This window comes from Lissotriton helveticus, chromosome 3_1 (genome assembly GCF_964261635.1).
Source record: "Lissotriton helveticus chromosome 3_1, aLisHel1.1, whole genome shotgun sequence".
NCBI classification, from domain to species: Eukaryota; Metazoa; Chordata; class Amphibia; order Caudata; family Salamandridae; genus Lissotriton; species Lissotriton helveticus.
The window spans coordinates 1,689,520,855-1,689,547,341 of NC_136061.1; the positions used below are offsets into that span (position 1 = coordinate 1,689,520,855).

Consider the following 26,487-nt stretch of genomic DNA (forward strand, 5'->3'; position numbering starts at 1 on the left):
AAAAATATATATATAAAAATATATATATAAAAAAAAAAATATATATATATATATATTTTTTTTTTTTATTTATATATATATATATATATATATATTACCTACTGGTGGTCGCCAGTAGGTATATATAGTTAGGATTTTTTCTCTATGGGTTTTTTGAAAATTCTATGTCTAATAACTTTGGCGTTTGTGGACGTAATTGGCTGAAATTTTCAGGAAAATGGCACATTTTGTTTCTGAGCAGCCCCTGAAAATTGGGGGGGGGTTCGTCCAGGGGGGGTCGAGAAAAAAGGGGGGTCCCAAAACGTGTTTTTAACATTGAGTTTTCCATAGGGCGGTTGGCCTCACTTTTAGCCCGAACGGCTGAATGGATTTGCACGAAACTTGGCAAAATTGTAGGGACTGGTAGCCCGATGTGCCTTTTGTAGGTCTCAATATATGTGCTACAGTGGATTTTGAGAAATTAACGTTTAAAAAAAGATATATATCTGTAACAGCGGACCGGGCAGCGCTCCAGGACGCGTACTTTTCGCGCAACGGAGCTTTGTGAAGCAAAGCTGATTGGTTCTCCGGCGTCTGTCAACATTCCAAACAGTCCGTAGCGGCCGCCATCTTGTCTCTCGGTAGGATCGAGAGACAAGAGGAGGCCAAAGCGAAGGGGCAAATGACCATAAGGGGGAATAGTAGATCCTCGCTGACCCCCTAGGTTTGATGTGGAGGTTTTAAAAGGGCCCCGCGGGGCAAAAAAAATAATAATAATAATAATCGAACGGCTGAATGGATTTGCACGAAACTTGGCAAAATTGTAGGGACTGGTAGCCCGATGTGCCTTTGCTAGGTCTCAATATATGTGCTTCAGTGGATTTTGAGAAATTAACGTTCAAAAAAAGATATATATCTGTAACAGCGCACCGCTTCGCGTACTTTTCGCGTTACGGAGCTTTGCGAAGCGAAGCTGATTGGCTCTTCGGTGTCTGTAAACATTCCAAACAGTACGTAGCGGCCGCCATCTTGTCTCTCGGTAGGATCGAGAGACAAGAGGAGGCCAAAGCGAAGGGGCAAATGACCATAAGGGGGCATAGTAGATCCTCGCTGACCCCCTAGGTTTGATGTGGAGGTTTTAAAAGGGCCCTGCGGGGCAAAAAAAAAAAATAATAATAATAATCGAACGGCTGAATGGATTTGCACGAAACTTGGTAAAATATTAGGGACTGGTAGCCCGATGTGCCTTTGCTAGGTCTCAATATATGTGCTTCAGTGCATTTTGAGAAATTAACGTTCAAAAACAAGATATATATCTGTAACAGCGCTCCGCTTCGCGGAGATAAAATTATATCTGTATTACCTAGCTGTTGCTAACACCAGTTAGCGACGGCTAGTAGGAGATAGCGACCATCTTGGGCCCCACTTTGCATGTGAGTGATATTTATCACTAATGACATGCAAAGTGGGCATGCCAAGATGTTAGCGACTGGAAACAGTCGCTAACATCGCTATCTCCTATTATCAACTTTTGGAAATATTCGAGATAAGCGCGAATATCTCCAAAAAGTAACAGCTGCCCTGAGCAGTTCTTAGCCATGTTATCCAATGGGAGGTGGATAACATGGCTAAGAGCATTAGCTCGGTAATGCATGAATATCGCTGAGTTTTCAGCGATATTAATGCATTGCGGTCGTTTTTTATCGTATTTGCGATAAACCTTGATAATAGCAAGGTTTATCTGCGATAATTTCTGACGGTAAAAAAATCTTTGCAATGCATCGTTAGGGATAAATATCGCTTAACTTTGGTAATATGCCCCAACGTCTGTTAACGTTCGATTCGAAGGAAATCAGGAAGTGTTGAAAAACATTGTCTGCGCCATCTTGTCTTTTTTCAAATGCCACACTTTTGTCGTGCACGGCAGCCATTTTAGATGCCTTGACCAGACCCACTCTGTGCACGCTGTCGATCCTTAGCATGGCTCCCCACCCTCGCAAGCATCTCACCCAGGCAGTGGTCACCCCCGCTCTCTGTCTTATGCATGGGTAATAAACCTCCCCCCATCTGCGCTGCTCTTCCCTGAGAATCACACCCTGTGCCCGCCCGACACCTCCCTTTCGCCCTATTCACTACCGCACCCTCTGACACTCCTTTTCCTCTGTGTCCGATTGTCCAGGCCGGTCCTAGGCTATCAGCTAGCCCTGCAGATGTAGTTTATGGCCACAGCTGTAAAGAATCACCCCTCTTCAAAGGAGTTATAGTAGATCAAGGCCCACACTCGATGAGATCCGTCACAGCAGAAGCGTTGCTATTATCTGAAAACCATCCTGTATTGTGATTGGGGAGGGGACCGAGCGTGAAGCGGAAGATTCCAGGGATGACTCTTTGTACATCAAAGTTTTTACAATTATGTGTCACATTAAAAATATATAGCACTCCGACAAAGTAGTAAGATTATAAAACTTTAATAATTTATAAATATATACAAGAAAACAAAAATAGTAATAACATATAAACATTTTTAGGGAATAACAACGAAGTAGCGGTCGGCTGTGCGAATAGTCCCAACGCAGCACAACGTCCAGATTTCCGGCGTGGGGCGTCGCGGGGGGTGGGTCATCAGTAGCAAACTGTTGTGCGAATAGTTCCAAGGCAGCAGAACGCGCCGAAATCTAGATGACACGAAAGTGATGTCTAGTAAGTTGCCACCCAGCAAATAACGGCGTGGGGCGTCGCGGGGGGTGGGTCATCAGTAGCAAACTGTTGTGCGAATAGTTCCAAGGCAGCAGAACGATGGCACCAAGGTGATGTCCAGTAAGTTGCCGCACTGGTTTTGGTATCCTACAATGCTGCTCCGAATAACGGCGTGGGGCGCCCCGGGGGAGGCGGCGTGAACGGGCCTCTCCAGGTGGAGTGTCATCTGTTGTAGTGGGGCGCCCCTTTACCGTTTCAGTTGCCATTCCGTCCGTTTTTGGTCTGATCCAGCGGGCTATAGAAAATATATCATAAACTACACTACCCAATTTCATAACCTATAAACAAAATTCTAAACTATACATGGACCCATTTATGAACCTGATATATTTTTGGGCCTACTGAATCAGGTGGTCAAATAAATCTATATACACATTATTTACAAACTATAAACATTTTATACATTTGCAGAAAGAATATTGTCATTAGAATAAAACCCAATCATTTAAATGACCACTATAGGCGACGTGATCTAGCTAAAGGTAACCTATACTTCTAAATAACCAAGACCAGCTTGTTTGTCAAAAGTAAGATTTTATTTTCTAAATTATGGTATATAAGTTGTAAGTTTTATAATTGAATTTTATTAGCATTAAAGCAAGCATGTTGGTAAGAAATAAGAAAATTACAATTTAAGCAATTGAATCAATTTAAAGAAATTATATAAAGTTTAGCATTTCTAAAACCTATTTCCCTAACTGAGCTAAATAGACAGAAATTAAAGTAAAGATCTTTGAGGATTCTTACGTGCTCCACGCAAAGTCCAGCAGCACATCACCCTCATCGGAAAGTCAGAAAGCAGCAGCCAGCCCAACCCTAAGGGCATGACTTTTTATACCTTTCTACGCTAACTAAACTAGCAAAGGAAAATTTTCAGAAATACTCGACGTCCCATTGGCTGAGAGTGACAAGTGACATGTCACCCGATTCTTAAAAAGTTCCACAAAATCATGTCTTACAAAGACCATTGTCTCTTCCACGTGAAGCCAGAGGCTTCCTGCGATTGCAACTTTGTTTTAAGTCATCCTCGCAGCTTCCATAGTCTTACGGTGCAACTTCCGCGGATGCCAAGTTAAGGACTGACAAAAAGTTCACTTTCGACCTTGGCCATGTCCGACAGAATGATGTCAGCTCATCAGTTTTTGCTTTGTGAATGCAGCTTCAGTAAACGTTTTAATTCAGAATGGGCGTCTCGTGACTTTCTGCAGAATTATAGTTCAACTCTCATTTTGCGGCTCAAATAGCTAGGCCTCAAAAGCAGGCAACTTATGATTTCTAGTATAAAACAAACACAAGAAAAGTATTAATGTAAGAAATAAAGTATATTCTGTATCCACCCCATGGTTTACTAAATAATTAGCCCACCCGATTAATCAAAATGTTACCTAGCCATTGCAAACAAATAAAGCAGCGTTTATATTTACCAGTCTCCGTTTTTCTATGAGACCCATATGCACCTAGAATAGTAGAAATGACATCACACAGACAAGAAAAAGCAAAACAAGCACATGCTTATTTTAAATATGCAGCAGTTAGTAATGACAAAAACGAAAACAATAAATTATTTTATTATTTTACACGAACAAAAAGATGCAACATTTATGCACGTTTATGAGCACACATGTTAGTCCCCCCACGTGTAAAGTTTAATCTAGGTTGTATTAGCACGACATATCACAAATCATTAATAATTTTATTCATGTTATGGAAATGTGACTTTGCGAGTTTAAACAAAATTTTGTTTTCTATCTCGCTCCATCAACTCCCTCATCTGGTGATTAACAAATCACCACACCAGCACTCAAAATTTTGGTAAATTTAATTTATAAGAAATCGATTCAAATTCATTGTATTAGTAAACCTAAAAGTCTGTTTCAGCATAATCTTTACAATTAACATGACGCTCTCTATGTAACTCCTGCAACTCAATCTCCCTTTCCTCTTCTTTTCTGAGTTTATAAATTCTCTTCTTTTCTCTTAAATGCTTCTTTCTTTTATGCAACAGACAACCTACTTTAGTCAAAATAAAAATAAATATAATTATAATCAAAGGTGCCAGAATCTTGCCAAGAATTGAACTTCCGATATTATGAAACCAGTTTTTAATTGCTTGAAACCTATTTGAAAGTTTCCCAGTAAAATCTTCTTCTTCTAAAGGAATTATTTCAGAATGCATTTGTGTAATATTCTTAATATACATTTCAATATTTTTACTTTCATCCGGTATATATGTACAGCAATGTTGGACATGTAAAATGCCACAGACTCCTCCCTCTTTTGCTAGGAGTATATCTAAAGCAAGACGGTCTTGAATTACCATGGATCTAATTGCAATAACTTCAACATTCACTAATTGAAACCCATCAGCAGTGTCAGTTGATAATCTATCAACTATAGTGGACAATTTTCTGATTCTCCCTGCATTTAGGGTTATACCAACAAAAGGTATTACAGCTTGGAAAATATCTCCCAGAACTTCAGTAAAAGTTTCTCTTTTAGCTCTATTTACATAATTATGAATTTTAAATAATCCTTCTGAATCTCTGTCAACATGAAACACTTTAGGAAAAACAATTCCCACATAACAAGTTCCATACCAATGGTCTGGAAGGTTGTAGTAGGCTTTGTCACCACAAACGAAATAAATTCCAGGAAAGATAGGATCTTTTCCACCTTTAAATCCCCAACCTCCCATAATCTGATAAGTATCTTCACAGTTGCTTGCACCTACAAAATAATTATCAAAAAGTGTATTATCTCTTCTAATGCAAAGTTTTCCACTAACAGGTTTGTCTATGTGAATTGCAATATTTTCAAGCATTTTGCCATTTAGTTTCTCATCCTCTTTTTGCCAGAATGATGACTTAGTCTGCTTGACTAATTCATTTCTCTTATAAATTGCTCTTCTCTCCTCAACCATATTCAGAAATTTCTTCCCTTCAGCACTTAATTTACATGTTAGATTATTCTTGTAAGCATACTCATAAGTGAGTTCGTTAGTAACAAGGAAATATTCTCTTAATTGTTTAGCTTTCTTATGCTTATTTAAAGCATTATCAATTTTAACATTAGCAAAAATCTCATCATAATTTGAATAGTAATATTCTAAACGACCAGTTTGATAAAATAAACTAGTTAATACACTACATGTAACAGCATAAGTGAGAGGAAGCATATTATATGTTACTCCCTCAGAAACAGAAGCGGGTAACTTAACGCATACATAACAATCCTTTGCATCCATTACCTTTACATATTCACTCAAAAGCTTTGTGAAAGTATTGCTTGAAAAATCACCTATTGATTTATCTTGATGAATGTTAGGCTGATGATCAATAACTTTTGCAGATGCACTATGTTTAGTTTGGCTAACCAAAGCTTTGCTTGTTATGTTAACTTTGTGTAATTCTCTATTCATTTCTAAAGGTATAATCACAGCTAGTACCAACCAGAGCAGAACTAAAATGAGCAGACACACCAGAGTCATCTTACAGCATCTTTTAAAAACAGAGCATTTTGAAGTGCTCTCCTTAATGTAAGGCATTTTTAGGTTAGTTTTAGCCTCAAAAATAAAATAAAAATAAATTTCAAAATTTATATACACCCCCCTTTTAAAATATATTTTTATTCCATAACCCTAAACAAGATTTCTTCGACCTTATGTCATACATAAGTTTTCTTCTATTAGACAGTTTTCTTCGACCTTGTGTCAACTAACAGGATTTCTTCAGCCTTATGCCAATTTAATAAATTTGTACTTCAATCATTGTCACTAATTTCTTGGATTTCGTTTTCTTCTTCACTACTATCATATATATCTATAACAGGTGGAATTACTAAGTAAGTCCACTCAGGAGACTTGTATTTCTGGTTTGGTCTAATTATTCTCTTCCCTTTTCTTGATATCACTTCTATTTTCCTTCCAACTCCAACCTCTTTTCCAGGACTCTTTTGACTACTGATTTCTTCAACTTGTTCTATTGGCTTTTTAATCAATCTGACTCTCAATCTTCCACCAGGCCAGTAGTCTGCTTTTCTCACGTACTTTTTCTTTGGTTCAGAATTATTCGATTCAGATTTCCAAGTCCTTTTCTTTCTGCTTTCACTTCCACCTTCCACGTCACTTTCCTCAGTTTCGTAGTCTGAAATTTCAATTGACTCAGGAACTTCTCTATACGGCAATTTCACTCCTTCAGGAACTTCACTTTGTCTTCCATCACTGGTACTCGGTAATTCGTTCTCCTCCTCTTCCTCAATTACCTCTAGCTTCCCAGATTTCGGATTTTTGTTCCTTATTTCAGAGCTTGTTCTCTGCCTTTCGATACTCTCCTGGTCTGAAACTTCTTTTGGTTCAGCTTCTTTGTCTTCAACATAGACAACCGAATCCTCAGTTATCTTTCCTTTTAACAGATTCTCTTCACCTTCAGAATCTATTTCAATTATTTCTAAGTCTTTTCTTGTCAGATTTCCATTCACTGGCACAGTTTCCAGATGTCGACTTTCTTGTCGATCTTCAGAATCTGGAATTACTTCACCTTCTGTTCTGTCTTCTGCTTCAGAATCAGAGTCATCTGTGGTATCACTTTCAACATCAGAATTCTCAGGAGTTGGTATTGGAATAGTATGACTTGGATGAATCCAACGCTTCAATCCTCTACACTTTACAGCATTAGTAGTGATCAAGATTACCTGCCTAGGTTTCTGCCATCTAGGAGATAGACAATTCCTCCTCCGATGTACCTTCGTTCTGACCCAGTCTCCAGGTCTCAGATCATGTGTCAAAACTTTGTCATTTGATTGTGCTTCAGTTCCCACCTGATTAGACACAGAAGTTACCATATCAGATAACCTTTTACAGTAATCCAAAATTGCACTGTCATTTATGCTCAACAGTTTACCTACAGGTACAAAAGCTTGCCTCATAACTCTTCCCATCAAAATTTCATGAGGACTCAAACCTGTCTTTTTATCTGGTGTACTTCTTATTGACATCAAAACAAGTGGAAGAGCATCAGTCCACTTAACTCCTGTCTCTAGACACATTTTTCCAATTCTGTTTTTGATAGTTCCATTTATTTGTTCAACTACACCTGATGCCTCTGGTCTGTATGCACAGTGTATTTTCTGCTCAATACTCATAGCTTCGCAAATTAACTTCAACAGTTTATTATCAAAATGGCTTCCTCCATCACTCTCAATAGTGACTGGAAAACCGTACCTTGGGATGATTTCTCTGAGCATTAGTTTTGCTACTGTAATTGAATCACAATGTCGTGTAGGAAAAGCCTCTACCCACCTTGAGAACAAGCATACAATTACAAGTACATATTTCAAACAGTTGTGTAAGGGCATTTCAATGAAATCTATTTGCAACCTGGTGAAGGGACCACCCTCTCGACCAATTATTCCTGTCCCCACCACTGATTTTCTGTTTGGATTCATTTGTTGGCATGATAAACACCCTTGACAAAAAGATTCTGCAATGGTTCTAAATTTGGTATTGAACCATGTTTCTTTAAACAGTCTGACCATAGAATCTCTTCCTAAATGTGCAGGACCATGATATAATCTGGCCATGTCAGAAATCATGCAATTTGGTAAAACTACTCTGCCATCTTTGTAAACCCACACTCCATCTTCATCACGTTGTCTACAATCTGATCTTAACCATAGGTCTTTTTCTTCATCATCTGCTTCGTTTTGTAAATCTCTAATCTCATTCCATGTTTCTACAATAGTTGTTAGCATTAATGAATTTGAATCAGTTTCTGTACTTCTATTCCGATTGTAAGAATAATTTTTCCTTGCGCAGTACTTTGCTGTTTCGTCTGCGAAGGCATTTCCTTTGGAAATATAATCAGTCCCTCTAGTGTGTGCTGCACACTTGACTATGGCAATTTCTTTTGGCAATTGTATTGCTTCAATTAATCTTCTAATGAAAACTGCATTTTTAATTGGTGATCCTGTTGATGTCATATATCCTCTCTGTGACCAGAGTTGTCCATAATCATGCACAACTCCGTACCCATACTGGCTATCAGTAATGATGGTAACTCTTATATCTTTTGATATTTCACATGCACGAATTAAAGCAATCAATTCAGCCACTTGTGCTGAACGAACTCCTTCAAGACATGATGCTTCTTTAATGTTTTCGACTGTACAAACTGAGTATGAAGCTTTCAAGACACCACCTTCGGATCTTAAGCATGAGCCATCTACAAAGTAGACAAAATCCGATTCAGGCAAAGGTCTGTCTTTGATGTCTTTTCTTGGTTTTGTGCAGAATTCCATGACATCTAAACATTCATGTTCTGTCTCGATGTCATCAACAATTTCAGAATCAGGCAGTAATGTAGAAGGATTCAGATTCAAACATCTTGAAATTGAAACATTATCTGCTCCCAGTATGATTTTCTCATACTTTGTTAATCTGCTACTTGTTAAATGTTGAGTCTTACCTCTTGTCAGTAATATTTCAACTGAATGAGGCACAAAAACTTTCACAGGAAATCCCATAATGATTCCTTCACTTTGTTCAAGACTGATACTTGTAGCTGCAACTGCTTTTAAACAACCTGGTAATGCTTTTGCAATTGGATCAAGAACTGCAGAGAAATATGCAATAGGTTTCTTTAGATTTCCATGTCTCTGAATTAACACAGATAATGCACATCCTTCTCTCTCACTGCAATACAGTTCAAAATCTTTCTCATAATTTGGCATACCCAAAGCAGGAGCTTGGCATAAGCTCTTTTTCAAGTTTTCAAAAGATTCCATCTCAACATCATTGAGAATAATTGGATCTTTTACATCTGATTTGGTCAGTCTTTGTAGTGGTTTCGCAATTACTGAAAATCCACTTATCCATTGTCGACAGTAACCTACCATTCCCAGGAACATTCTGACCTGTCTTTGTGTTCTTGGCGGTAACATTGCTTGAATCATTTTTATTCTCTCTATTGTTACTTGTCTTTTTCCCTTTGCAATTCTGTGACCAAGATATTTTACTTCCTGTTTGCAAAACTGTAGTTTTGCTGGGGACACTTTATGTCCTTCTTCTGCAAGGCGATTTAACAGAATTATTGTGTCTGTTACACAATTTTCTCTTGTCTTAGCAGCTATTAACAAATCATCAATATACTGCACCAACGTAGACCTACCTGGTAAGTCTAAATCTTCTAATGATCTTTTTAACAGTTCGTTAAAGATTGAAGGACTTTCTGTATAGCCCTGAGGGATTCTTGTCCATCCAAGGGTCTTACCTTGGAATCTGAAAGCAAAGATTTCATAACTGTCTGGGTGTAGAGGAACAGTAAAGAATGCATTGCAAAGGTCAATGACTGTGTACCATTCAGCATCATATGGAATCTGAAATAGAATTACTGCTGGATTTGGAACTACAGGACAACATGGAATAACAATTTGATTAACCTTTCTCAAATCTTGTACGATCCTAAATGTTCCGTTAGCCTTTTTAACTCCCATAATTGGTGAATTACAAGAGCTACTCTTCATTTCTTCCAATACACCTTGCTTGATTAATTTTTCAATTACAGGTGTAATACCTTCAATTGTCTCTGTTTTCATTTTATATTGTGGAGTGTTTGGAAATTCTATTCCCTGCTTTAATGCAATTTTAACAGGATCTACGTTTTTCATCAGACCCATCTCATTCCCAGTAAAATCCCATATTTCAGATTTCACTGTTTCTTTTAGCTCTTCAGGTAAATCTTTTTCTTCAAATGCAGGAAACAATTTTGTTTCTTCTGCTTCCATCATCATCATTGTCATTCTGTACAAACCATCTTCCTCCATTGTTTGTAATTCAACTCCTTCAGGAGAACAATATATTCTGCAATTCATTTTACATAGGATGTCCCTACCTAATAGATTTACTGGACTACTATTACAAACCACAAATCTGTGTTTGTCTCTGTAATTTCCAATTTCAACTGGTACTGGATCAGTTAAGTCTGTTTTAATTTGCTGATTACTTACTCCGACAACTTGGATGGTATCCCCAGAGAGAGGTAGGTTTTCAATTTCCACTGATCTAACAGTAGAACGGGTAGCACCAGTGTCCACTAGAAAAGTGATGTCTACATCATTAACTTTCCCGTTTACATAAGGACCAGACTGGTCAACCTCAAGAGTGGCTCCAACAACACACTCTTCCTCCTCTCTCGGGCACCGTCAGCAATAATCATCAGAATCACTGTCTTGGCTTTCTGTTAATAAAAATTGTTGTGAAGCATTTTGCATTTGAACCCTTTGCTGTTTTTGCTGTTTTTGTGGTTTTATTACCTGTTCACATCCCTGAAATCCCACGTTTGGATTATATTTTTGAACTCCCCCACAATTCGGAAAAGGTGGTTGTGGCAACTGGTCTTGACGATTATTCACCTGTTGTTGTTGCTGTTGTTGTAATTGTCGCTGAATATTAAATTCATTTAACCCCTGTTGCATCTGTAGCTGTTGCTGCACGTTAACACCATTCTGCATCTGTGGATTCAATAAGGGATTCTTTAAGTTTCTAGGAGGATGAGGACACTCGTCCCTCCAATGTCCAATTTCGCCACAATTAAAACAAGGTAATCTTTGTTTCAGCTCTTCTATCTTTGGGCTAAATTTCTTTTGGAAATTATTACTTTTAAACTTTCCTTGTATCTGGTTCGTATTTCCAGTTTGAACAAAATTAGTGTTCTTATTTCCCATGCTGGCAATCTGTTGCTCAGCCACTTTTACCTGTGCCCACATGGCTTTCTCCTTCAGCTTCTTCTGTTTTACTTCTAATTCATCGCTACAATATTTTGCCTTTCTCAGAATATCATCAATAGATAGTGCTTGCCATCCGACAATACTAGTTCTGATCATTTCTCCAATTTCAGGTTTTAGTCCATAAACAAATCTATAGATAAAATGACTCATGTCTTTCTCATCTAATTTTTCATAACCACTGTATTGTTTAAAGATTAACAGTAGTCTTTCATAAAAAGAATGAACTGATTCTTTTGTTTCCTGCTCTGTTCTTTCTATTTTAACCCAATCAACTTCTTTGGGTGGAATTTTGTTTTTCATCCAAACAATTACTTTCTCATAAAAATCCATTACGAGTGGATTTGGGGCACCTGTTTCTTTGATTCGTTCAGGTTCTGTTTTTGGCCAACTAATAGATATTTTACATTCTGTCCAAAGATCAGATGGAACAACAATGTCAAAAAATCCATCCAAATCAATCCACAGAACTTTTGACACTTTGATAAATCTATCGACTTGCCTGTACCACTCAACAGGTTTCTCTCTTAATTTAGGAAAATCATTTGTGAATAACAGAATGTCTTGTCTCGACCATGGGACATGAACATATCCTCCACCTGCAACTTCTCTCATTGGAAATTGTTTTGACATTCTTTCTAATCTTTCATCTTCCTTCCTTTTAGTCCATTTCACTCTCCATTTGTTCAGTTCTCCTAGCTTTTTGATATAGACAATTAAATCTTTAATGTGAACTATTCTTCCCATTGAGTTCAAACTCTCAATGTCGCTTTCTGAGAAATCTAATCTGTAATGTTTTGCAAAATTCTTTTGTTTACTCACATCGATTTCAAGTTCTGCAGCTAAATCCTCTAATTGATCATATTTATTTTTTGTTTTCCACTGAATACTTTTGCAAATGAATAATAGTTCATCATCCCGATAGTAATTTAAACTATCTGGGCCAATTGTTCCAATTATTAATTCTTCAATATTTGCTTTTAATTTGGCCACATCAAGCTTTGGTGTAGTTACCCTGACTTCAGGACTTCCTACATCTGACATAGCACCCATTGGTGTTTTTGGAGATAAATCCTCATTAAAGGTTAAATCAGGCATTCTCGATCTAGAAGTGTTTAATTCAGTCAAGTCTGAATAAAATTTTTCAGCAGGCTTTTGAATTTCTGTATTTAAAGGAATAGTTAATCCAGTTTTGCTTGTATTTCTTTGATCAAATACAGGCTGAACAGGACCTATTGTTACTGGAACTGTGACAGCTTCCATGCCTTTTGTCATTCTTTTGATTAATTCTTCTTTAGACCTTAAGTATTCATTATAATCATCATCCTCAACATTTCTTGTTTCTCTTGTATAATCTTTTGGAGGTTCCCTTGCTCTTGGAGTCATTGAAAAATGTCTACCCTCATTTCGAGCATTCTCAAATTCTGGTCTTCTAGGAGTTTCAGTGATTTCACAATTATTTGGGTAAAGTTTAGGAGCTTCGCTAATTGGAGGTGCACTCGGTGAAGTTTCAGTAGAAACCACCGGAGTAGACCATGATCTAGAAGGTCTCAAAAGCTGATTAGGCTGTTTATTTTTAGCAGTTGTATATATTTCTTCCATAATTGCATCCTCAGATTCACTTTCCATAGATTTTCCTGTAGGAGAACCCATTACCATTTCATGAATTAAATACAATCCTTCACTCATGTTTCCCTGTCTCCACATTCGTAATCTATCTTCATGAGTTTCTCTTTTCCATGATGGATTTTTAGAAGGTCTTTTAATTCCACTAGCTTCTCTTTGTAACTGATACATCTCATCTTCCCACTCAACTAAAGCTTCAAATTGAGTTGGTCTCGGTTTTGGAACAAGAGCATTCATTTTTTCTCGTAAGTTTCTTAAAACTCTTACATTAAATGAACCATCATCAGGCCAAGCCAAAACACCATCGTTTTTAGTATAACGTTTCCAACTGTCGAACCATAAGACAGTATGATATCCGTATTCACCTTCCATGTACGCTGCAGGTGTTTTATACTTATGAAGTAATTTACCACCTCGCGTTTCGATTTTCTTGTCAGGTGAAAATAAATTCTTAAATTTCTGAAATAATGTTGTCTTTTTCTCAACATGTTTAAAATGATAACTCATTTTCAAAAGTAAAATTTATTTCACAAAATCGTTCGTAAAATATTTCCGGGATGTTCCGCAAAACAACCAATCCGTGCGCGAAACACACCAACAAGCCAATGGCAGTTGAGCTGCGTCACTTTTCAGCTCGACCAATAATTTTGGTGATTTTCCTAAGGACCAATCAGCTCACAGGCCGTCAGAGACTCAGGAGCCAATCAGAATACAGCTTGTGACGTAGGTCACCCAATCCCAGCGCGGCTCTGTGACGTACACAGCAGCTGCGGTTTCTCGCTTCTCACTCCTGGCGCTTACCCCTCCTTCACAAAATCTTTTCACAGCGCCATTTTAAGAACACTTTTCAGTGTAAATTAATTCTTAACAATGACTTATAAAGACAACATCTGTTCGTTTCACTAATTAGGATAGTTTACATACATTCAAGTATCCACACTTCGGAATAGACGGCGCTATTCACACTAAGGATAATATTCAATTGTCAGTAGAGTAACCTTACCCCACCCTTCAAGCAAGTATAATTATGAACTCGCTTTGCTCTGAACCCACCGCGAAGTGAAAGTTCTAAGAGTTCCACTTGAACATAAAATACAACTCAAACTCGCACTTTTACACGGAAAATTTCCTAAATTCAAACACACACGAAATCCGTACAGGACTCTCACCTGTTTATAGAAATCATGCACCGTTAGCAAAATAACGACGTTATCCGTACAGGGCTCTCACCTGTTTATAGATATGAAACATGTACCCGTACAGGACTCTAACCTGTTTATAGATAATCATGCACCGACGTTAATTTTACCCTTCACTCAAGCTCGGATATAACTAATACTCTCATTACAGTGAGTTTTATGGAAGGCGCTTTGTCCCTATTCTCATGCTGCTCTAATTTCTTAGAAAATCCTCACTATACAAGATTCAGACCTAGCCCTAAAACTGTGCTGCTCGGCGACAACACTATGGTACACGGCGATACCTCTTGTGATACTCGGCGATATCACTACAAACGAACAGATGGCTTGCGTGACTAATTTCTCGCCACACAATCTATACCGGTATAGCTTACAGATAGGCACGAAAAACGAACTTAACAAGTGTTAAAACATTAATCCTATTTTCATACCATGACGGAATCCTTAGCAACCAACATGTTACCTTGGTTACCGCTTAGCAACCATCAATTTCTGCTACCAGATAATTGATCCAGCGGGCTATAGAAAATATATCATAAACTACACTACCCAATTTCATAACCTATAAACAAAATTCTAAACTATACATGGACCCATTTATGAACCTGATATATTTTTGGGCCTACTGAATCAGGTGGTCAAATAAATCTATATACACATTATTTACAAACTATAAACATTTTATACATTTGCAGAAAGAATATTGTCATTAGAATAAAACCCAATCATTTAAATGACCACTATAGGCGACGTGATCTAGCTAAAGGTAACCTATACTTCTAAATAACCAAGACCAGCTTGTTTGTCAAAAGTAAGATTTTATTTTCTAAATTATGGTATATAAGTTGTAAGTTTTATAATTGAATTTTATTAGCATTAAAGCAAGCATGTTGGTAAGAAATAAGAAAATTACAATTTAAGCAATTGAATCAATTTAAAGAAATTATATAAAGTTTAGCATTTCTAAAACCTATTTCCCTAACTGAGCTAAATAGACAGAAATTAAAGTAAAGATCTTTGAGGATTCTTACGTGCTCCACGCAAAGTCCAGCAGCACATCACCCTCATCGGAAAGTCAGAAAGCAGCAGCCAGCCCAACCCTAAGGGCATGACTTTTTATACCTTTCTACGCTAACTAAACTAGCAAAGGAAAATTTTCAGAAATACTCGACGTCCCATTGGCTGAGAGTGACAAGTGACATGTCACCCGATTCTTAAAAAGTTCCACAAAATCATGTCTTACAAAGACCATTGTCTCTTCCACGTGAAGCCAGAGGCTTCCTGCGATTGCAACTTTGTTTTAAGTCATCCTCGCAGCTTCCATAGTCTTACGGTGCAACTTCCGCGGATGCCAAGTTAAGGACTGACAAAAAGTTCACTTTCGACCTTGGCCATGTCCGACAGAATGATGTCAGCTCATCAGTTTTTGCTTTGTGAATGCAGCTTCAGTAAACGTTTTAATTCAGAATGGGCGTCTCGTGACTTTCTGCAGAATTATAGTTCAACTCTCATTTTGCGGCTCAAATAGCTAGGCCTCAAAAGCAGGCAACTTATGATTTCTAGTATAAAACAAACACAAGAAAAGTATTAATGTAAGAAATAAAGTATATTCTGTATCCACCCCATGGTTTACTAAATAATTAGCCCACCCGATTAATCAAAATGTTACCTAGCCATTGCAAACAAATAAAGCAGCGTTTATATTTACCAGTCTCCGTTTTTCTATGAGACCCATATGCACCTAGAATAGTAGAAATGACATCACACAGACAAGAAAAAGCAAAACAAGCACATGCTTATTTTAAATATGCAGCAGTTAGTAATGACAAAAACGAAAACAATAAATTATTTTATTATTTTACACGAACAAAAAGATGCAACATTTATGCACGTTTATGAGCACACATGTTAGTCCCCCCACGTGTAAAGTTTAATCTAGGTTGTATTAGCACGACATATCACAAATCATTAATAATTTTATTCATGTTATGGAAATGTGACTTTGCGAGTTTAAACAAAATTTTGTTTTCTATCTCGCTCCATCAGGTCCACTGTGTCAAAAGCCGCAATTCAGCTGAGTTGCGCCCACTCTTGCGGTGCAGCGATAGGCGGCTGTCACAGGACTCTCAAAATGGCGGCAGGCTCTTTCCTTTTTGGGCCTGGTCCACTGAAATGGCCCTGGGACACCTTGGAAATCGGACGCTTGTCTGCTAGGTCTTGGACCCCATTCTCGAAAGCGTCCCCTCCGCCTTGAGAATTCATCAAAAGTTTTGGGGGCCCCGACTCCTGCAGGCTTCTGGTGGGGAGCGGCTGCCATGATTGCTCGCGGAATGACCACGACGGAGCTACGAGATGGTGGTGCTCTCATGCTGACGCCAGTTTAGTCTGAAACATCCAGAAACAAGGTGGGGCTTTCATCGTTTGGGAAAAAAAAAAAAGTTTTCATCCAATGAAAAGTGTTGTTTTTAGGTCATATGATCAAGCCTTCCATCATTAGGAAACCAAAAGTAAAATGAACCAATGAAAAGTTTTATAGACAAGTCACATGACCTGTTATGCGGCATAGGGTATAAAATGCGGAGAAAATACGTTGGCACGTGAGGCGGCGTCAGTAGCGGACCGATGTGCGAATAGGCCGAAGGCAATACAACGCGCCAAGATCCGGATGGCACCGAGGTGGTGTCCAGCAAGTTGCAGCACTGGTGTGGCCATCCTACAAAGCTGAAAGTCGGTGTGGGGCGCCCCGTTGGCCTGTGAGTTTGCGTCAGTAGCGGACCGATGTGCGAATAGGCCGAAGGCAGCACAACGCGCCAAGATCCGGATGGCACCGAGGTGGTGTCTAGTAAGTTGCCGCACTGGTGTGGCCATCCAACAATGCTGAAAGTCGGCGTGGGGCGCCCCGTTGGCCTGTGAGATGGCGTCAGTAGCGGACCGATGTGCGAATAGGCCGAAGGCAGCACAACGTGCCAAGATCCGGATGGCACCGAGGTGGTGTCTAGTAAGTTGTCGCACTTCTGTGGCCATCCTACAATGTTGAAAGTCGGCGTGGGGCGCCCCGTTGGCCTGTGAGATGGCGTCAGTAGCGGACCGATGTGCGAATGGGGCCAAAGGCAGCGCAACAATATTTTCTGACTGACACCACAAGGCGCTGAGATGCCAAGATCCGGATGGCACCGAGGTGATGTCTAAGTTGCGGACTGATGTGCGAATGGGGCCAAAGGCAGCGTAACAATATTTTTTGTATGGAAGATACCACTAGGCGTTGAGATGCCAAGATTCGGATGGCACCGAGGTGATGTCTAGCAAGTTGCTGTACTGGTGTGGTCATCCTACAATGCTGAAACTCGGCGTGGGTCGCCCCATTAGCCTGTGAGATGGCGTCAGTAGCGGACCGATGTGCGAATAGGCCGAAGGCAGCACAACGCGCCAAGATCCGGATGTCACCGTGGTGGTTTCATAGTTGAGAGGCACTTCATCTGCAGTGGGGCGCCGAGATCCGGATGGCACCGAGGTGATGTCTAGCAAGTTGCTGTACTGGTGTGGTCATTCTACAATGCTGAAAGTCGGCGTGGGGCGCCCCATTAGCCTGTGAGATGGCGTCAGTAGCGGACTGATGTGCGAATGGGGCCAAAGGGAGCGCAACAATATTTTCTGAAGAGAAGACACCAAAAGGTGCTGACATTCCAAGATCCGGATGGCACCGAGGTGGTGTCTAGCAAGCTATGCAGTTGAGTTGTGTGCGCACTTGCGGCGAATAGGTCGAAGGCAGCATAACAATGTTTTTTGAATAGAAGACACCACAAGGCGTTGAGATTCGGTTACCACCGAGGTGATGTCTAGCAAGTTGCCGCACTGGTGTGGCCATCCTACAATACTGCTCCGAATAACGGCGTGGGGTGCCCGAAGGGGGGGGAGCCGGCGTGAATGGGCCTTCCTAGGTGGAGGCTCGTCTGCTGTAGTGGGGCGCCCCTTTACCGTTTCAGTTGCCATTCAGCTGAGTTTCGGCTGCTCTTGATGCTACAGCGACAGGCGGCTGCAAGAGGACTCTCAAAATGGCGGCCTGTCCTTTGGATTTGGGCCTGGTCCACTAAAATGGCCCTGGGACACCTTAGAACTCGGACGCTCGATTTTTTTTTCCTTTCCTGTACATGCAAAAAAAGGTAAATGCCCGGTACGTTACACGCTTCATCTGCCACGATGAACTCTCCAGAGGAACCGAAAAAAAATATAGTTGTGGTAACTATACCATGCATCGTCATATGGAGAGGTGGCACCAATTAATTATAGTGCTGCATAAAAGAGAGATTTGGAGGAGAACCCCTGACCTGCTAGTACATTCATCAAAGAAGTGGCACTGAGAGCTTCAGAGGCAAGGGAAACGGTCCCAAATATTTAGAAGAACTTTGGAAAGATTAAAATGACATGTTTAGATTGTGGCAAATTAATTTCATGTGGACAGATGAGTGTTACTCTAATAAATACAGCATATGAACATCATCATAGTCGATGGTTGGTAGAGACATTTTGACTATATCCTGGACCTGCCCGTCCTCGCCCAAAATGGCGCCGGAATAAATGGGACTCGTAACTCCTTGTTGTGTACTGGTTGCAGAACCTTGAAATCACGAGATACGTATGCAGTTTTGAAGCACATGGCGGGCGGGGACGAGAATTGATTGACTATTTCGACATCCCTATTGATATTAAGTTCTGATGTGTTATTGATTACTGTACTGTTGAAAGTTCGAATTAACGTCACCCATGGTACTTGCCCGCAAATGTATATCTAGATAATTTTATTGTAACTGGCCCTGTCGTATTTTAATTATAAAATGTACGTCCACCGATTCCGTAACTGTTAGACACCTTAGTTCTTGCAACCTAATGGCCCGCCCGTTACGTTCCTCTACAGTGTAAATGTCTATTCATCATGTACGATTACAGTTTGCTCTGTGGCAGGCCCACGTGGTTATAGGCTCGTATTTGTATAATGAAATTTTCACAATAAAGGTTTTTAAAAGAAAACATGGTAGTAGTATATACATTGGTAAAGTTTTTAATAATAGTGACTGTTTTAGAATCATTAAAAGGCAAGTGAAATAAAGCAGACCAATTACATGAAGGGTAAAAGGTATAATACGAAGGAACGCAGTAAAGATAAATGGTCAAGGGCTGTTGTGTTTTCTATTCCTGCAACATAAAGTGATTGATAAGAATCTCATATTCAGGCGTATCGGCGACTAAGACAGCAGGTCGACCCTCTTTTGCTCAACGGCTCCGTCATGGGACGAAGAAACGCTCTTTTTCTCGAAAAAAGAATATATTTTACTTGCAGGACAGTTGTAAAATTTCCGGGAAAGTACATTAGCCTGGAACATTATAACATATATTTAAGAAAAAATAATGTTCGGAAGTAATGAAAAGCGTAATTTTTAGGTCATATGACCAAGCCTTTCATCATTACAATAAGAAAAGTAAAATGAACCAATGAAAAGTTTTATTAACAAGTCACATGACTTGTTATGCTTACGTTACGCGCTGCCCGCCCCGGATGACTTCCGGATGCGCTAACGCGGCGCGTCATATGACGCATTACGCGACAACGCAGGTACAGAATATAGTCAAAATGTCTCCACCAACCAGCGGTCGGAACACAACCCCTTTCAGCAGGCTAAATAGTTCTGTTAAATGACAACAGAAGGGACAGGCAACAAGAACCATCAGTCAAAGAGGGGAGGGCTAGTTCTTCTCTACCGGGTTACATTGGGGCGCTACCGGAACTGATCGAATTGGTAGTCTACAGTGTTTCTGGATGTTTCAGACTGAAGCTGGGGTTAGCATGAGAGCAGCACCATTTCGTAGCTCCGTCGTGGTCATTCCGCAACCAATCATGGCAGCCGTTCTTTATCGTTATTTTGGGCGGGGTGGGTGGCGGAGCCGAGCTGTTTTGCAGCCATCATTGTGTGGAGTTCAGTTCATCTCACTAGTTTTGTATTTGTCATGAGGGGTTGTTCCTAATGTTTCTATTTTAGCGAGGTCAAAAAGAGATCCCATTAGTGGCCTACTGATTTTGCTCGATTCCTTTTCTTTTTTTTTACACGATTTTTCGTTATCTGCAAAGACTAAACAGAGTATTGCGACTCTGTGTTTGTTTGTAAATAGAGAATGAACCAAAGAGAACTAATTCTAAAACAGTAAATACTTGGATAACAATCAATCAAATGGAGAGAGAAGCAGGCACGACGGATTACAACGGGGGCAAAGGCCTGCGTTAACTACCTTTCACTATCTGCAAAGAGAGAGTACTCCTAATAGAAATGAGGGGGGGGGGCACCATTCAAAGCAGATCAGTGTGCATAAACACGAAAAAAATTTCACTTACCACGTACTTGACATTCGACAGCTTATGATATTTGCTATTAAAAAACCATTGAAATTCACTGAAAAAACCATAGGTTATAGACCATATATAGTTAGGAATTAGCATTTACAAAACCTTGAAAATTCACTGAAAAAACCATAGGTTATAGACCATATATAGTTAGGAATTAGCATTTAAAAAACCTTATTTTACTCACACAAAACCATTGAAATTCCATATATAGTTAGTTGCACTAACTATATATCGCGCACCCGCAATCCACTGCTGATCATGTCACATATTACATCATTCATGACATGGTCAGTGACATCACTGATGACATCACTGATGACATCTCAAATGACATCACTGATGTATATATGTTTGTGTGTGTATATATGTAAGTGTGTATATATTTATGTGTGTAGATATATACCAAATCCATGCGTTCAGCAACCTTCACGTTGCCACATAGAGACGGATCACTTGGTAGGTACGATTTGTAAGTGCGGTATTCAGGTATCAAATTATTCACAATTAATTCAGGCTGCATGCCTCACGTCCACAATACGTTTCGACCATTTGATCATGGTCCTGATCACATGACTGCCCTGCGTTTCAAAGTGCTATTTAAACCCCTTCACCGTGTTCACGTGTACAAATATTTCATTGCACGGAAGACAGAGTCACATACCATTGGTTAACCAATCTGAATCCTGTTCTATGTAGACATTGACACCGTTAAAATATATATATATTCAGTAAAACAATATCAGTGAAAACATTCAATACCCAAATTGTTCATAAACTATGTAAAACACCTACTGGTTAGTTAAAATGTTCACAAGTAATTTCATACATTTGTGCACATTCATGATCATGTGATGTTTGACATTTCTTCTTAATAGCTCAAATGCCTCTCTTTGAAGCATCAACATGAACATATTGTTGATCTGTGATATCGTACATACTCTATATATGATAATCACTCTACCCACATCATCTACTCCTACTCTATTTTCTAAGGTACTTCCGTATTGCTGTTGCCCAAAGGTCATAAAGTGCAAAAAAGTGCTGTAAAGTGCTTAGTGCTTCAAAAGTGCAAGTACATGCTACACATATATATATTATTTCAGAAGCCTCATAATGATAATATTATTGTGAAGAAATCATATCTTGATCAATATATGCTCGCTATTGTTTGGATATCAATCAATCCATACAACCCATACATATTTATTCTTACCCACATTCTTACCCACAGTGTCTAAGTGCATGTGCAAATTTACAAGCTGGTAAACATGAGTATATATTACTGAAAAAGCCTAGGGTTAATGGGATGTTAAACAAAACCCACCACTTATAGTTAATTTCCCCTAACTATAACTTGAAGTGATTAAGACCCAATATAATTAATCAGTCATGACATGTCCAATGCAATCATTGATGGCATTACTAATGATTTTAGTAATGATATCATGGATTGCATAATTGGTGACATCACAAATCACATCACTGATGACATCATTTACAAAGTATGGCAGTGTACTTTCCAACTTTCATATAAACAAATATTTAGTTAGATGCTTTAGAAGTCCTAATAAAAATCTTCCAACTGAGGTGTGAGGATGATGCAAAGCCCTAAGTGAGATTTAGTATAACACAGAGTACCTCCTCATGTGGCTCTGAATAGCTTAGTAAATCTGGAGTACTGTAAGGCAGGTTGCTTGTGATGATACTATGCTCCACTCAGTGCACCAATGCAGGAAGCGAGAAAAGATGCACCATATCCTGATAGATATGCCATATTCTTGGGTTCTCTTTCTCACACAATGCACTGCAGCAAGGTGTCTTGCTACATTGTGTTGCATTCCTTGTTCCTAAATCTGGGCCATTTTTTTTCATGGAGCCGCCTGGTAGTAGATTTTTGCTAGAGGAAACTAGTTGCTAGGACCATTTGCGCAGGAATATCTTAGCTGAAGACATATTGTATCCTGAATACTAGCTATTTAAACTGTTTTTGGAAATTGTTGTTTGAACAGTTAATGAGTTTCTATTTTATATTGTTAAAAGACCATTCCCTTTATTAGATTCTGTTAGTATGTCAAAATTAATAAGTAATAGTGTTTCAATTGTGTCTCTTTTAATGGTTAACTTAAAGACTGTATTATTTATGAGTGTAGTACAGCTAAAAAAAAAACTTGGAACCTTGTGTGAAGCTTTATAATGTAGTACATTTTATTTTCTTGATGTTCACAGTATAAATGTTAAGCTTCATATTAGTATTCTGTAAACATAGATGCTCATCAAACTTATATGATAGCAATACTTGTGTGGATCATGACATCAAAGTTTGTAATCAGTAATGTCACCAATGAGGTAATTTGAGAAGTCGTTAGTGATGTCATCAATAATGTAATTGAACATATATTGACTGCTAGAATATGTGAGGTCATAAGTACTGCATGGGGAGATCGCAATTTATAGCGAGGGTAGATGAACTGAACTATAACTGGTGAATTTCAATAAATATTTATTTCAGTAAATGCTTAAGTTCACAAGGTAGTTAATAAAATTGACATACAACTTAACTATATGGTCTTCTTAACCCTAGGTTCTTCCAATGACGTATATATATATATACCAATGTAATTGGTCAGCAGAATATCTACTAATGACAATGGACATTGCTAGTCTTTATACTAGTATTTCACACGAGGAAGGCCTAAAAGCGGTTAAATTCTTTTTGGATAAAAGGCCTGTCGAACTGTACAAGCATAATGCCATGCTGATTACCATGATCGAACGCTGCCTTAATAACAATGTCTTCCTTTTTGATGATAAGGTATATAAGCAGTTGCGAGGTGTGGCTATGGGGGCATGCTTCTCCCCCAGCTACGCGGGGCTCCACGTGGGTTGGTGGGAGGAGCATGTTCTCAAAGTGGAACATGCCACAGCTTGGAGTAACAACATTGTGGAATACATCAGGTATATAGACGATATTTTTATTGTTTGGAGAGGAAGTGTGGAAGAGGCCAATGTGTTTGTGTCGAGCATCAACAGAAATAACTCCAATTTGAAGTTTTCTGCTGAAATAAGTAAACAAAAGGTCAGTTTCCTTGATGTTCTGGTTGAAGTAGTAGATAATACCCTTACTACAAGTCTCTTTAGGAAAAGCACAGCGGGAAATAGCATCCTGCATGCACAAAGTTTTCACCCGCAACATACTATTAGAGCAATCCCGTATGGGGAGTTCTTGAGAATACATAGAACTTGTAGTGCAGTAGAACTCCGTGATAAGCACCAAAGTGAGGCAAGTTCCCGCTTGGAAGCTAGGGGTTACAAAAAAACAGAACTCAACATAGCCAGAACTAAAGCAAACAAAGTTGACAGGATAAAATTACTAGCAGAAAACTCAACATGCAAGGAAGCGACGAATGTCACAGATAATGATAACGAAATCAGACTAATCACTGGTTACAGCAGACAAGCCCGCTATATTTCAAATTTGGTAAGAAGACAGTGGCCAGTCATTTTGACAGACCCTACACTAAATGAGATCTTGCCAAAAAAACCCACAGTAACATATAGAAGGGCTTATAGCATGCGAAATGAGTTGGTATCCAGTGCACCAGAAACTGTGAAGAATGATGATTGGTTGTCACCCCGTAAGGGTTTCTACCGCTGCATCTCTTGTCGCGCATGCCACTTTGGCATTAACACCAGGACCTATACCACTCCCTTTGACCCAAAGCCCATCCCAATAAAAGCTCACTACACCTGCAGGACAGAGCTAGCAGTGTATGTCTTAACCTGTACTTGTAATTTGAGGTACATAGGGAGTACCAAACTACCTGTATACCAGCGTATCCTCCAACATCTTCGCGCCATTGTGAATTGTGATCAGAGCTACCCGGTAGCTCGACATTTTGACCAATTTCACAATAGAAATTTATCTCATCTAAATTATTTTGTTATAGATGCGATAAGAGTGTCGAAAAAAGGAGGAGACTATGAAAGGAAATTAAGACAACTGGAGTCAATGTACATCATAAGACTCAATAGCAAAATCCCTGCAGGTCTCAATATGGGAGAAGATTTAAGGAATTTTTTGTAATTCTCTGGATATATCCTTTTCAGAGGTTTTGTTTCCCTGTTTGGTCTCAGTATGCGAATATTTGAATGTATATATATCTCCCTTGATGTGACTCTTGGAGCAAATAGGATGTGATGTTAACATCCCAGAATTGAACCAACATTAGTCATATTTGGCTTTCACTAATTTTTATAATGGATTTAATTCGCACAGAAGTTGTCAAAACGAGAATGATCGCTGACACTTCACCACTCCTTCACTTTTTTGCAACATTATGTTTTTGAAAAAACCCGATGGACAAACTTATACATTGAATAATATATTTGAAGTGTACATTTTAAATATTATAGGTATAAATGTTAATATGGTGAGGACATGGCGCATTTGTGCTTTTTTTATTTTAGAAATGCATTCTAGAGAATATGTTTTGCCGATGGTCAACGATATTAATTGGGGCGTTAGCATTGTGGTAACGGTACATACATTTACAAGTGGAATTAATCTTAATTGAATTTAGCGCTATGGAGTGTATTAAGACCATTGCAATATTCGGATTTATTTGTATAATTTGTTTAACATCAAGTGCATTGATTTACCGTTTGCCTTTTGACTAAGTTAAGATGGCCGACATGTAAAAAGACTCTGAGCAGCATTACCAATTTTGAGTTATTTATAAGTCCTTTCACCATGTTTACTAACTTTGTTTGGGCGCGCATTTGTAATTAACCGCGCATTTTTCAAAATGAGATGTGCATTATAAAAATGTTCGTTTGTCCATTTCCCCGCTAACAGTGAGCAAGGGCGTTCACGCCCGAAACGCGTCTGTCCGATGCTCTCATGTGCACCCCTGCACTCATGATTTGAATAATAAACCACGACGAAATTAAGACTGGTTTTGGAGCCTTATTTTGTGTTTGCGCGCTGGAGGAAGTGCTTGGGAGGTTTCATTGCACTGAAACCGGTTGGAAGCATATATATATATATATATATATATATATATATATATATATATATATATCAAACACGGATTCCCGGTGAAAGCCAGTACCTGCTCGCGAGTGGGTCGTTTTTTAGGGACCCGGAAACCCAATATAATTATCCAACCATTCTCCCATCAGGAAAACACGTAAACGACACACCACAAAAAATATTTTGGTTAAACCTATCACAGCAGATTGTCATAGAGCAATATGTAAAAAACTTGGTTAAAAGAATGTGAATTGTGGCCATCGTGCAGCTTTACAATCTTAATTTACAATTGTAACTGGCAAAAAATGATGTTATTTCCTGTTCCAATATGTCCGTTATATTCCCACGTATAGGTGTGCACAAAAAGTCCTATTTTTATGACAATTAATTGAAAGTGTAAATGGACTATGGTTTGGAGTTCACAGCAAACGTGAACAAGCCGTGAGGTGAAACGCTTTGTTTGTTTTTGCTGCCAATTAAAATTTTGAGCACAGCAACTCCTGGTGTGTCGTTTACGTGTTTTCCTGATGGGAGAATGGTTGGATAAATATATATATATATATATATATATATATATATATATATATATATATATATATATATATATATATATATATATATATATATATATATACATACATACACTGAAAAAAATAAAGGTTAAACTAACATTATAGTTAGGTGAGAATTCAGTGGCAATGTAATGCTTTAAACTTAAAAAC

At 38.7% G+C, this 26,487-nt stretch overlaps 1 protein-coding gene across 1 annotated transcript in view; it reads right to left on the minus strand.

The window, feature by feature from the left end:
* Window positions 1-26,487, minus strand: part of LRP1B (LDL receptor related protein 1B) — a 3,812,342-nt gene that overhangs the window by 474,724 nt on the left and 3,311,131 nt on the right. The window lies entirely within an intron of this gene.